Source organism: Pholcus phalangioides, unplaced genomic scaffold, assembly GCF_987345545.1.
Source record: "Pholcus phalangioides strain wild (caught in Gottingen) unplaced genomic scaffold, Ppha-v1.0 ptg000013l_1, whole genome shotgun sequence".
Lineage (NCBI taxonomy): Eukaryota > Metazoa > Arthropoda > Arachnida > Araneae > Pholcidae > Pholcus > Pholcus phalangioides.
This window is the reverse complement of record NW_028301606.1, coordinates 2,134,553-2,149,354: the sequence shown is the minus strand read 5'-3', so window position 1 is coordinate 2,149,354 and position 14,802 is coordinate 2,134,553. Positions and strand designations below refer to the sequence as shown.

At 33.7% G+C, this 14,802-nt stretch overlaps 1 protein-coding gene across 2 annotated transcripts in view; it reads right to left on the bottom strand.

The window, feature by feature from the left end:
• The window catches only part of LOC149078468 (uncharacterized), a 60,646-nt gene extending 46,511 nt beyond the window's left edge, over nt 1-14,135 (bottom strand). The window contains exon 1 of one of the 2 annotated variants that reach the window (XM_089240579.1): nt 13,810-14,135. The gene's annotated coding sequence lies outside the window, so the exon portion shown is untranslated. The remainder of the gene's footprint in view (nt 1-13,809) is intronic. The other variant, XM_089240580.1, reaches the window with a different exon arrangement.
• Nucleotides 14,136-14,802: the final 667 nt, after the last annotated feature.

Below are 14,802 nucleotides of genomic sequence, written 5' to 3'. Positions count from 1 at the left end.
TTAATTAATTTTTTTTTTTCAAATCATGTTAGGACTTCTGAACCACCCTGTACAATAAAATCTGTGTAAGTTAGCCACTTACGTTCCATTAAACCCTTATTTGGCCGTGTTGCTCTCAAGCAACATGAGTTTCTTACATTTTTGAAATAAAGACATTTTATATTTTGAGCTCGTTTCGACATTGATGCTTCTGAGCAACTCCTACACATTCGATTTTAAATTTAGAACTGTTTATGAAGTTTCTATAATTACCAGCAGAATGGCTCAAAGGTACAAAAAAAAAAATATTTAGAACTAGCCAAATTTCTTAATAGCCAACTGTATTTCCCCCCAGAAGAATAGTCCAAAATAAAAAAGTTTTCTACTTTTCTAGGGCATGATCCTTTCCACGTCGGAATACACAATGATATAAATTTCAAAAAATTATGGTATCCTCATATTACAATTAAGTAACCACGCACAAAAAGGTTTGTGGATTATAAAATACCAATTTTTATTCGCCATGACGATTTTTTTGGGAGCCAAGTATACTTTTTTAGAGTAAATTGGACAGAGTTCCCCTTCCCCAGATTTTCGGGGGATTTTATTTCAGTAAAATAAAGTACAAAAGATTTTCTATTCGGATAAATATAAGAAAATAATAAAGAAATACCATCATAAAACACTTAAAAGATTATGAAGATGAGTGATGAAGTATGAATACGCATATTCTTGTATTCTTTGAATGAACTCAAACCTTCATTTTATTTATTTTGAGATTTCCTAGATTCTCTCCTGTAGGATCAGTGTCACATTTTATATAAATTGTTATATCCCTTAAAAACTTTATGCGTATAATATAAAAGTAACATACAGTATAAGATTGTATTACGATGAAAGTATTCAAAAGCAAATTCCACCTTGGAACGTTAGATTCTATCCATAACTTATCTTTGAACTTTTGGCAAGGTTTCGAAAAAAAGGCTCGAGGCTGTTCAAATATGTACATATTGTATGTTTTATCATCTGATCAAAAACGAGGAATGGCGGTCAAGCGAAACGCCACTTTCTTTTCCATGTCAAACCAATGTTCCAACGTATATATTTCTTATTTTCTTCTTCATTAAATATTCTTTTCAATGTTAAGTCGACTAATCCAGAAAATCTAATCTACTTGTATGACAATATTGTTGTTATTAGGCTATACTTCGATTATTTTCAATATTGCTGCTATGCTTCATCATTTTCGTCCATTGACAGCTCTCGCTTTGGGGAAAAAAATATATAAACTCTTTTAAACATTTACTCTCTTTATCTTTTGAAGCGTTGGTAATAGAAATATACTTTCCATAAAGTACCAAAATAGCGTGTTCATTTTGGATATAACATTCCATTTTACTAGAGACCGTATAAGTACTCCGATACTAAATTGGATTTTTTTATACGATTCCCCCCCCCCGTCCTCTAACTTCCAACCAGTGTTCGCCAATACGCATCTGAAATCCAATTTACTCCTCCAAATTTCGTTGAGGAGTGTGAAAATACTCCTTATATAGGGATACAGATTTGGTTGGGGAGGGGGATGCAAAGAAGAGCTGCGCGTGCTCTTGTTGGCGCACAAGGCTTGAGATATGAAGAAAGACTTGATTTCTTGAATACGTTTGCATTGGAGGGAGGAACGCAGGTGTCGGAGGGATATGATCGAAGTAGTATTTAAAAATTTCAATGGGATGGACCATGGATGGACCAGGATGGACCATTAATACATCGACAATCGACTGCTTCGACAAGGGAACGTGTCGTTTAGTAAGGGGCAATTCCAGTTTGTTGTGTCGCAGGGAGTTTTTCTCGAATAGGTTTGTTAACAAATGGAATAGCTTATCTCCAAGGGTCAACGCAATTGACATGTTTAAAAAGAAATACGATGCTCATAACGGGATGAATCTAGAAGCTATATATACTTAGACTTATATATATATATATATATATATGGGTAGTTATTATATAATCTCATAATTTTTTAGTTTATTTTTTCGTAATAATTGCTGTTATTTTTTGTCCTGTATTTTTTTATACTGGACATCCCTATTTTTTATAGGCATCGTCTTTCGGCCATCTCGTAGGGAATTTTGCCTGTTCTGGCCTTGTTTTTGTATTCAAGTTTTAGGTAGTTTTTTTAATAGAGTTGTTTCTCTGTTTTTCATTAAAAAAATACCTCCCCCCCTTCTTTTAAAAACTACCTCTTAAAATATCGGTGGGGAGGAATTTTCAATAATTATGAAATCATTTCCCTCATTAGTTCTAAAATTATTTCCTTCATTAATTCTTAAATTATTTCCTTCATTAATTCTTAAATTATTTCCTTCATTAATTCTTAAATTATTTCCTTCATTAATTCTTAAATTATTTCCTTCATTAATTCTTAAATTATTTCCTTCATTAATTCTTAAATTATTTCTCATTGATTTTTAAATTACGTCTCATTAATTCCTACAATAATATTTCTCACAATTCTCTCTCATATTATAATATTTTTTATTAATTATGAATTTTCATTAAATGCGAACGTGTACATCAACCCATCATTTCTGAAATGAGTTTCTTTCAATAATTCTAAAATTAGTTCACTCATTAATTAGGAAATTATTTCTCATTAATTCTGAAATTATTTCTGTCTCATTAGTTCTGCAACGTTTTTCTGAAAGTAATTTTGAAATTATTTCTTTCAATAATTCTGGAACACATTTCCTCATTGGAAATTTTTTTTCAGTATCTCTATATAAGATTTTACTATGCAAGCGGACATCGGCAAAAAATGCTTCGAGGGCCGCACGTGACTCGCAGGCATGCGTTGAAGACCCCTGTCTCACTGTATAATGCTAATTGCTTTTGTAGATGAATTAAATTTGTGTGAATTTGGAGTGAAATGAAGTGATAGAATTAATACGGTAGATATATCTGTTAGCTTCAATAACAATCGAATCAATCAAAATTGTCTTTTTTTTCCGCAACAATCGTCAACAGGAAAATTTTCCACAATTCATATTAATGGTGAGTTTTTGTTTTGTTCTTCTACAACCAGAAAACATTCGGCTGCGACACTGTCGTACAATAGCGTGATACAGTATTGCCTGACCCGAGGCCAAAGAAAGGGTCGTGTCTCTCGATTTCGTTGACTCACTCTCTTAGAAACGTTTTTGTTTGGGAAACTATTGTTCGCGAACTCATAAAATTTGCGGCTGACTAGAGACTTCAGCTGATTATATTATAAGCTGAGAACATTTTTGAAAAATCAGCTTCTGTTTCGAAAGATCCGACTACTGTTTGTGTGGACTTTCTAGCTTGACCTTGTGGCACCCACTGCTCTCTACCAGGCATATACGGGCATATCATCATCAGCATCATATCAAGCAAAGCTGGGTAAATAAGATCTTTTTCAGCTGAGCAGTGGTTGGAAATTCCGAGAAATACGCCGACGACAGTTACTCACCACACTTTATTCCATAGCTTTTTTCACGTGAATATATGTATTTTATGTTAACGTCGATACGAAAAATTCAAATGTCATTTATTTTTTCAATATTTTCACCAAATACGTAAAAAGAATACTTCAGAATAGAGCATAAATGAAGACTAGAATCAGATCGAAAGCAGCAACTGGTCTTTATTTAGTTTCACGATGAAACAACACGAATATGTACTTTAGAAATGAGTTTAAAAAAAGTTGTGACGTCAAGTTTTTCCCAGAAAGCAATCATATTAAGTAGAAAACTTGCACTCAAAGCAAGGTGTTTGTCTTTCCATTTAACTTTATAACTAACAAGGCAAGGGGTTCCAAGATGTCTTCCTCAAAAAAAATTACGGAAACATTTATGTATATTCATTTCTCACGCAGAAACTCATAAAAACAGATAAATTAGCGGTGGAATGCAATAATTATTGAAGCCGCAGAAAATTATTAAAAATGATAGCAGTCGGTTACTCATTGCCTCTCGCGCTTCTTGGCGATATATAAACTTCTTTTTTCACTTTATTTTCCTTTCTTTCCTCTGTTCTAGTTTCTAGAACAGTTTCTCTGACTTGTGCTGTACTTTTTCATGTGTTGTTTGAATGACGGCACTCTAATATTATATGGTTGCGGGGTTTTCAAATTCATTCTTGGCTGGCCTCTATCGGTGTTCAAAATATTAATATCTACATTTCTTTTCATTTTTTGAGTAACCCATAGTTCCGCCGAATTTTTTTTTTTTTATATTTTCGTGCATATAAATGAGTGGAATCAGTGGGGTAATTTTTTCAAAACTTTTAGGTCATCTTCGAACCCTTTCCTTGTATGTCAAATAATGGATATGTACTTTTTTGCCCTTTGCATGCACCTTTTCTTGTAAATATGCCACATACATTTTCGATGAAATTCGAGTTGAGACTCATCGTTAGAAAATCTAAAACTGATGAGAAACAGTTTTTTGTGACAATCAATCTATGAATAGATGCATTATTGTCCCTTTATGTCCAGTGTTTGATCTTCCTAAAAAAGAATTTTCTAATCGAAAGGCTACGCCCAAATATGTTATAGTATATATGTATATGTTCATTAAAAGTTAAAGTCGTTCACAACATTACAGTGAATTTGATGACCTTTTGGTAACCTTGTCGCCTGCCATATACACTGTGTGGGTTCTTTTCTTATTTTTAATTAACTCAACCATCTAAATATTATTTTTCAATACTTAGAAAAAATTTTAAATATAGAAAATAAACTATTTGTTGACTTAGCGTATATGCTTCTCAGTCTATTTCAGTGCTGTTTCTTGATGCTTTTCATGAGGCTGATTCCTGGCTATAAAATATTCAGCCAATCCAGCTTCAAAATTTTGACTCTAACAGCTACTCTAATTTCACGCAAGAGCATCTTTTGTGTTAAGAATAGCCCTACCGTCGAGCAGTACATGTCCTACGAAATGTGAAGGCTTTGTCTTGTATGACTAGAGAGACCATATGACCCGTATTTCCAGGCATATCCCTGTATTGTTCCGTCACACACATTTGGGCATTTCTGAATTATTCATGACATGTCGCATTTTTCCCCGGTTTCTTTTTATTTCTCGAAAAAAAGATTAAAATTCTTTTCCCAATTTATAAATTATAATGTGATAATTATGACTATTCATCTTATATCAGAGCTGGGCAAATCACAAAAATATTTGGCGCCAGAAAAAATTTGTAGGCTCCAAAAAACTTTTTATTCGAAAAAAGGTCCAAAATAATTCTTCTTTTAACTTTTACAGGGCATAGTGCCCTCCCCCCCTCTTTCATGTTGTTATATATGCTGCTATGAATTCCAAACATTTTGTTCTGCTCTCAGCCTGCAATTTAGTAACTACGCTAGGAAAATTTTAGGCGCCAATACCAATTTTTCAATCGCTATGGTGAACTGGCGTCTGTGATTTATCCAGCCCTGTCTTATATATTTATAATGTCAGACGTTGGGTTTTTTTTGTTTTTTTTTTTTGGTTTTTTTTTGTGATATTTGTTTAAATCCATTGCTCAAACTTCCGCCATTGTAAATTTTACCAATAACTGGCAACTTCTCTTACCTTTGGAATATTTCTAGCAACAATTTCCTTATTTTTCGTATTTTATCGAGAAAATATTATCAGCCTATGTATGACACATGTTGAGCCAATACACATTAAAAACTTTAAATTCGATTAATTTAAACAAGAAAAATGTCCTTATACGCGTCCTTTCTCTTTCTCTCCCATTTTTGCTTTCTAATATATATTATAATCTTATTAGATAATGCGAGGAGTTACGCCTGTTTGTCTTAATTTTTATATTACTGCATCATATATCTGACATGCCATATAGACGTATGAGTCAAACTTTGGATATGATCAAACGTTTATCTAACGTAGGGTCTTCAACCTTTCATACACGACGGGACAAATTTATTTTTCACTAATTCTGAAACTATTTTGTTTCAAAAATTCAAAAATTATTTCAACAATTTTGAATTTTCATCAATTATTTCCTTCATTAATTCTACAATAAATTGTCTTTCAATGTTTCAAACCCTTTCCTGAAAATTATCAATATCATCAGCAAGTATGAATAAAAGCTCTGAATGCCAAATGTGGCCCGCGGGTCATGCGTTGAAGACTTCAAGAGTTTCAAGACAAAACTCATTTTGAAGTTTTGGTGACTAGAAACATTTCAAGTCTATTTCATCGAATTTTTTAATGAGTCTTTACGTTTCGATGACGGAGAAAAAAAAAATTAAATCGAAAATCAGAAACACTGAATCGAACTGTCAACAACAAAATGAAATTAATATTTGGAATGAATAAAATTTCCAATGATTTTTAAGGTAAAGTTGTCTTCGGCTCCGTTGACCCACCCATTAAAAAGACACCACATCACACAGGCATTGATTTCTTTAAATATTTAATCGTATTCGTTAGGCTAGATTAAATACACGGGATCATTCATACAATGACGCAATTGCCTGTCGAATCAATGCAGTTGTGTTTTTTCTTCCATAAATCACAGAATACGTGTTTTTCGGAAGAGTGTAAAATGTTCTCTTCTATATAGCCGATATTCTTCTTTATGATAATTTTCACCTTCCGAGTAGAGGAGCCACGCCATTGGCTTTTCATAATGTTTTGTTCGATTTGGCACTGCCATAGAAACCACTTTGCATGTCGTGACTCAGCTCGTGGTGGACGCTGCCGTGTGAATGGTTTATTATTTTTATTATTATTATTATTATTATTATATACATTCTGAGAACTGGCTCGAGTTTGATATCCTTTCGGCTTCATACTCGAAAAAAAGCAACGCATTTCAGATTCCAGATGGAGATAAGATGAGGCCTTAGTTATTCTATCCGGATTAAGCGACGTACCAGGGCGCTAATTAACCTTTTGTTCATGCATACAGTATTACGAGGTGGAGCCCGAAAAAAGGTGTTTGCCCCGGTTGACTGGATGCATTATTGTTTCTAGTTGTGGGGCAAAGGGACACTTAGCCCCGAATCAAACGGGGGCCCTCAAATTATTAAAAACTTTCGTCAACCATGAAATTATTTGTTCCATAGATTCTATATTTTCATAAATTATGGATTTATTTCTTTCATTGATTTTGAATTTTTAACAATTATGGAATTATTTCGCCCATATATTCTGGATTTTTTCACCAGTTATTCAATCATCATACAATTATTATTCCTGAATATTCATAGGTGCTAGAATTATTTCATTCAATTATTTTTGACCCATCAATTATACATTTCCAGATAAGAGTTGTCAGATTATTTATTTCATTAGGTCATAATTTTCATTGTTTGAAATTATTTTTTTCATTATATATATATTATATATATATATATATATATATAGGTCTGAATTTTCATTCTTTTTAAATTTATTTCATTAAATCAAAATTTTCTTCGGTTCTAATTTCCATCAATTTGAAAAATTTAATTATGTGAAATTTGTATTTCCGTTTTATTATTGCTTATATGTTTATGTATTTTTATGGATTTATTTTAGCATTCAATGTGTGAACTTTTGGATGTCGATTCCCCCTAACCACAAAACATCAGTTTTTCTGTCATCATGGCGACGACTTGGCACTTGGGATTTATCAAGCCCTGGCCATAACTAGCATGTCAAACTATTTTGAACTTTTTTTTTTACTTCACTCGTTTTCGTCATCGTTATTGCTAATTATGTTTTCGTACCCCTGAATAGCCAGTCACGTTTCCCCCTGGGATGCCCCAAGTTGAGAAACACGATTGTGTATGGTAAGTATAAACCTTCAGTAAAAGTTATACTGTGTGGTGTAGCAAGGCTTGACAAGTCCCATGCACCAGGTTGCCATGGCGACTGAAAAATTGATATCGATGCCCCAACTCCCGAACCAGGAACCACTGTTTTGGACCTTCATTCATTCATTCATTCAATCCGAACACAACCCGGGTCTATCAACATACTACCGATTGAATTGTGCCGGAAGTATGAGTGTGTCCCCCTCCCCGAATTCCCCGGGAGGGGCCGTGAAAACGATTATATGCAAAGTATACAAAAAGCACATAGTATAAACGCGACATTTCGTCAATCGTGGCTCAGCCTTCAAAGTTAAACCGCCTTGTGAGCAGTTACGTAATTGGCGCAGTTTTCAGGGCGCTGCCTCGCGACAGTTGCCTATTCACAAGTAAGGTTCTCAAAGTGTAGCCAGTGGGCCTTTGGGTGGTGAGCTCCCAAATCAGCCCCAGTACTCGGTTGATCCCTTACTGCCTTGCCATTACGGCCGACAGACCCCGAGGCCAACCACTGGGTCTTTGGTTGGTGAGCTCCGAGGTGAGTCCACATTGCTCGGTTGAACCCTTGCTGCCTTTTCGTAGTTGCCGGCATGGGGGAGATACGGGGGGGGGGGGGGAGGCGTGGGGGTCATTGCCTCCCAGGGTCAAAGGTGGAGTCGACTGATGTAATGTATATATGTATATATGAATTGGCATCATCATCGTGCCCCCCCCCCCCCAGACTTCCAAGTCTATCTCCGTCTATGGTTGCCGGCAGTCTGATGTGTCGGCTAATGGGTCTTTGGTCTCTGCAGAGCCCTTGGCCCATCCTCATGGTCCTCCTTTCTGCACTCACATATTTTCGATCTACTGAGCTTTGAGTTCGTTTGGCCTTGCTGGCTGACCCAAGTGCCGGGCCAATGGGTCTTTGGTGTCTCCGAGCCCCAGTTATCTATCTTCATGGTCTTCTTCTACGTCAAGGCTACCCTAATTGGACCCTGCACCGTTTTGGACCCAATTTACCGGTAGAAAAAAATCCCTGGCTGCGGTGAAATTTAGCTGGTGTTCAAATTTTGTTTCGATTTTTCAAGCCCTGCTGTACTGCTGTAAAGCGTACATTAACGTGGAAAAAAATCCATGCTCCTCAAAATACCAAGATAATAATTTAGCCTCATTGAGTTGAAAATGAGCTGTAGAGGATTCTTAATATACTCTATCTCATGCTAAAGTTGCATCGGAAACCATGATTTCATGTGTGAAATTGCCGAAATTATTTACGTATCGTCGAATTGTAAATGTATGTATGGACTAGAAAGAACCTGTCGGAGGTCTGAGAAAGTTATGATGCAAATGACTTCCGCGAGCGGTGCACGCCTATGAATACCAAACAGGGTAAAAAGCAAAAAAACAAAATTATGAAAATACAAATAAATAAATAACGTTCGATTTTTTTCTAAGAAAAAGGGCGATTCTTATTCTTCTTGAGGACGCGAATATGGTGATGATTTCGTATGAGACCACCGTATATATCTCGCTAGAGGAGAATCTTAACCATCGTGATGACAGTAAGTTAGAAGTAGTCTGTGGTTCCGTGAACATAACATAGTGCGTGACTGATTTCAACAATTTCAATGTCTAGAAAAGAAAATGTTTGGCCATTTTTTTTTTTGCTTTCTTGCGACGTCCATGGATGAGCATGAAATGAAGAGGACACATTTATACGAAGACCGTTTCACTTGAAAGGCTCCGACTTTTTTTTTTTCCGCCGGAATAAATCAAATCATGAAAAAAGTGAAAGTCTCTAATCATTCAAATCATTTCATATGATTCCAATCAATCGCACAATTTGGTCAATTATAACAAATATATTCCTCTTTCTCAGATCAGTTTTTTTAGATTTAATCTAAATCCCATCAATCATAAGCAGTCGCATAATTTGACATTAGTTGATTGCGAAAGTTGACATATCAATCACGCAGAGCCGCCCTGAGGGGTGTGCGACAGGTGCGGTCGCACCAGGTCCCACCACCACATTTAAGGTAATGGAAGTGAAAAAAAGTATATATATATCAAATACATTTTTTTCGTAATAAGCAAGGCGTCTGAGCGCTTCAACTGGTTTGATTCTGGAATTTTCATCAATTCTGGGATTTTTTCCCCCCTTGTTAGTTCTGAATTTTCATCCTTCTGTCTCAATTTTGAAATTTTTTACCTCATTAATTCCGAATTCTCACCAATTTTTGGATTTTTTTTACATTAACTTTGAATTGTCATTAGTTCTGGGATTTTTTCTTCTATTATTCTGAATTTTCATTAATTCTCGGTTTTCTCTCCCATTAATTCTGATTTCTTTTGAAAATTCTGCGATTTTTATCTCATTTATTCTGGTTTTTCATGAATTCTGGGATGATTGTCCCATTAATTCTGAACTTTCACCAATTTTGGGATTTTTTTCCTCTCATTAATTCTGAATTTTTCATCGTTCCCAATTCTGAGAATATTTTCTCATTAATTTCGAAAACTTCATCAATTCTGGGATTTTCTCTCTCATTAGTTTTTTCATTAAAACTGAACTCATCACTTCTGGGATATTTTCTTTCATTAATTCTGAGTTCTTATCAATATTCTGGGATTTTTTTTCTTTCATAACAACTGGATTTTCATTGGTGAGCAGATATTTAATTATTCGGTGCTACCGAGCCCAGAAATTATTTTCGCCCCGGGCCACGCATCTAATAAGGGCGGCGTTGCAATCACGAATTATTGAAATTAACTAACCTTAATCTCATTGAAATGAAGCCCCATTATAGGATAACATTCAAGTATTGTTCTATTATAAAAATTTACATTTTTACTTTGAACTCAAATAGTTGACTGAACACTGACAATAGAAATCAAAATCTGATGTTCTATTGACATAACATCCATAGCCCGGAGCTGGCTCCTTTACTACCATCATTGGCATACGCAAAGGGGGGTTTTGGGGTTCTATCCCCCCAAAGCCGAGATTATAATGTTATGTTGCAGGAAAAAATTTAACCCATCCCCCCCCCCTCCCGAGAAAATTCTGCGTAGGCCTGTAACTACCTTTACTAATAAAGTTAAGTGTGTTTTTTTCCAAAGCTCTCTCAGGCTCCCTTTCATTGCCAGAGGCCCCCTCCCCAGGGTGCGTGACCTGGTCCCGTGGTTTGAGGGGCAGCACAAAGACAGTAATAGAAGTGAATTTTTATCAATTATGGAATTATAGCTTTGATTAATTCTGACTTCCCACTGATACTGTAATTATTTTTTTCCATATTAGTTCTGAATTTCCACAAAGTTTGAAAGTATTTCTTCCATTAATTGCGAATTTTCGTAGGTGCTGGAATTATTTTTCTTAGTTTTTATTAATCATTTCTAAATTTCCATTAGTTCTCAGATCACTTCATTGATTAGTTTTGGAGTTATTTTTTTCATTAATTTAAAAAAAATTCAGTTCTAAATTTTCATCAATTTAAAATTTTAATTTGTTTTGTGTTCATTTACATTCAATTGTATGTTTATAATTTTTTTACGCCCCCGTTTTTCATTATTAATATGTTTGAATTTTAGCACGTCTGATTTTCCTCCCCCTCTCAGAATGCATATAATCGAGGCTGTAGGGGGACCCCTTTAAGATTTCTGCAGGGGGCTTCGACTCTGGTACCCGACCGTCTTAACAACATCATAAGCCCCCAGGCCAAGTGGTTTTTTTGAGTACCTTACCAGGTAAATTCTCGAAAATGTCAACCGGATCTCCTTTTTGTGAGGAATATGTCTTCTCTTGAGGTTCCCGAGCCATGCCTGGGTGGATCCATGCCTTAAGACGCCACTGCTCTGGTAATTAGTCCTGTTCATAGCTATTGTAACATGTATTTCGAGATTAACTGTAATTTTAATTACATTTTTCTGCAAAACAAAATAATGCTCAACTTTTATGCGGGATAACTCTCAGTAAATGATGAATCGTAATTTGCACTTGACTATCTTGCGATAATATTCGATGTACTTACATTGAAGAATGTTTTGAAATTAATTTAATAAATACTGTATGCAGTCAAGATATTTACATTTAAATGTATTACCTTTGACTTTATTGGACATAATTTTGTCAATAAACATAATTTTTCCTTCAAATATAATTTCTTTTATGGTTTGAGAAATTTTATAAAAATTAATTTTTCTTCTATGAAAATCCGGGTTTTAAAAGAATTTTATAAAATAAAATTTGATCGTAAAAGAAAATCAGTAATGCAAAATTTTAAATATAGATACTTTACTCATTATTTTAAATTATTATTTAATCATAATATGCCAGTTTGGTGTTCATTTTATAAATTCCAATAAATTTTTTTAAGAATCAAGCTTAATATTTTGCAAATACCATGCCTTAAATTTAATTTATTGATTATCAGTCCGAAGATAGCAAAAGATAACTTCGTCCGGCTTTATTTTTTTTCTTATGGATTGAAAATAAATGAAAGGTCAATTAATTAACATTATTCGACCATTTTTTTATGATTTCTTAAAAAATAAATCTAGCATTTCATAATTGTATAATTATGCTGTTTAGATTTCGTACAATCAATAAACTTATATAATACTCGTTTTGTTTTCATTATTTCAACATATCAGAGACGGGCATTAATTTACAAATATCGAATTTCGGCCATTATCGCCTCGAAATTAATATTAGAATACTTTTCCGGCCTTAATATATTTTTCTATAAAATCAATTGTGCTGTAAAAAATCGCAGGAAATTTTAGTTTAAAAATTATTTATCGATTGATATTTACACAAAATATAATCCTGTTTTCTATTATAATTCAATTAATAAAGAATTGTTTTTCATGTAAATGTTTATTAATTACATTTAAGACTGTGACTATCCACAGGAATGGCAAAAATTGAAAAATTCATCAAACAATTATATATTCATGAAAATTAATAAACATTCATTAATTAATGCAGACAAATTAAGAAACATTTCAAAATCAATTGAATTAGGATTGAGTTTTCGTTCGCAAATTTCAAAATTTTATTCAGTATCATATGATGGACAAAATAGTCGTTTTTTCACAGTTATCATCGGTATATTGTACGTTCATTAATAGTTAGAGGAGGATCAAATTTCTCAATAAAGTTTCTAGGAGAACTTGCGGGGAAGTTGTTATACTTCATACAGTCTCAAACTTTACTGCAAATTTGTTACCCTTTATGCTTCACCCCATGTTAAATTTATTTTCACCAAAACGTATGAAAACTCTGGTGCTTTTAGTATATTTTTAATTGAAACATCACACCAAAACAGCAATTTATTTAATTAAAGTATACCTTTTAATCAGCTAAAATGGCAAATTAACGGTAAAATATTATTTTCCATAATTTTCAATGATAATCTATAAACAGTTAAATTTTTACTTAGTAAAATTAAATCGTTTTTACTTTGAATTTTATTCCAATCTCCTCAATTTCATGCGCTTTTATAAATCTCTGAACACATAAAATTTCAACAGCTCTCGAAAAATTTTGCCTCCACCACCAAGGAATCAACTAGGTAAAAAAAAGGATTGCACTAATTTAGCCTTATTCAGTCCTGAAACGACCATTAAAACATGGTAAAAAGACTTCATTAAATACCAAAAAGTTTTAGAGAATAAATTAGTTTAAGAATTAAAAATAAATATAATATGTTTTTTTTTATCATGTATTTTAAAATATGCACGGGGCCATACAGGGTTAACATCAGTACATAGTATATTCATTAATAATCGGGGAGTCAGATTTCTCATTAAAGTTTTTTAGGAGCTGGTAGTAGGGGATTAGCCCTTTAAATAACCACCTGTAATACCCCATACAGCTGCAAAACTTTACTCCAAATTACACATAAATCATTTTCTATTTATTAATGTTGAACAATTTTTAAACAAGACTAAAAATATTCTATTAATTAAAATCATGAAAAAATATTAAAAATATCAAATTCTCGAAATATATTACGTACCCAGTTGATAAGAATAATATAATCCACGCAATCCAAATGAAATCCTGTTTTCACAAAATCATTGCTTCTTCTATCCATGAGGGAGGAAAAACACAACACTATGCACACAAACACACAATATAATATTTTTTCCCCTCAAAAAAACTAAAAACCTAAAAAAAATAAAATAATGAAAATATAATAAAAGAAACGGAAGCCGCGTATGTGTGTTCTCGTACCTATGTACGTGTGGTGCGCAACGCACAACTATGCGAACGGGCGATGGAAACAACACACACACACAGACCTGCTGCAGCCGGCGTTGCAATGCAATGTAGTACTATTGTGATTTGAGGGGGGCACATATCCGGTGTATTCAACGACGTGAGGGTTAACACTGACGTTTGGCGATTAACGGTTTGGCGACCGGCTACTTTCTAAGTATTACACCAAAAAAACTACTGTTATTTCTTAATATGTAATAAAGGAGTTTTTTTCTTTTCTTTTCTTTCTGAAGAAGATGCATCAGTGCACGCAATACACACACACACACAAGGAAAGGGGTAAAAATAATAATAATAAAATCCACAAATCTCGAGGCGTGTGAAAAAGCCATCATCATCTGGGAAATCGGAAATCGAAAGGTTGGCGGTCTGCATACTGAATATAATACTTACAGGTCTTACAATACAGGTAAACCTACTAATCGGATGACGATGGGGGAGGAGGAGAAGGTGAATGTGAATTTAGTTAGTATTATACTATATATATATATAAAAGATGTAACCTTATATATAGGATTTGTGGTATGAGTAATTCACTGGCCTGGAATTTTTCTATTTTCCCTTTTCTTTTAGCTATTGGTAAAACCAGCGGAAAATCAATCGTTTATCTAATCTAATTACCTTAATTGATATTTGCCTGAAAGATTGAAATCTTTCTTTATATTTTGGTGAATTGAATGAAATTTTCTATTATTTTTCGGATTAAAATTTTGATGCTGTGGATTGTTTT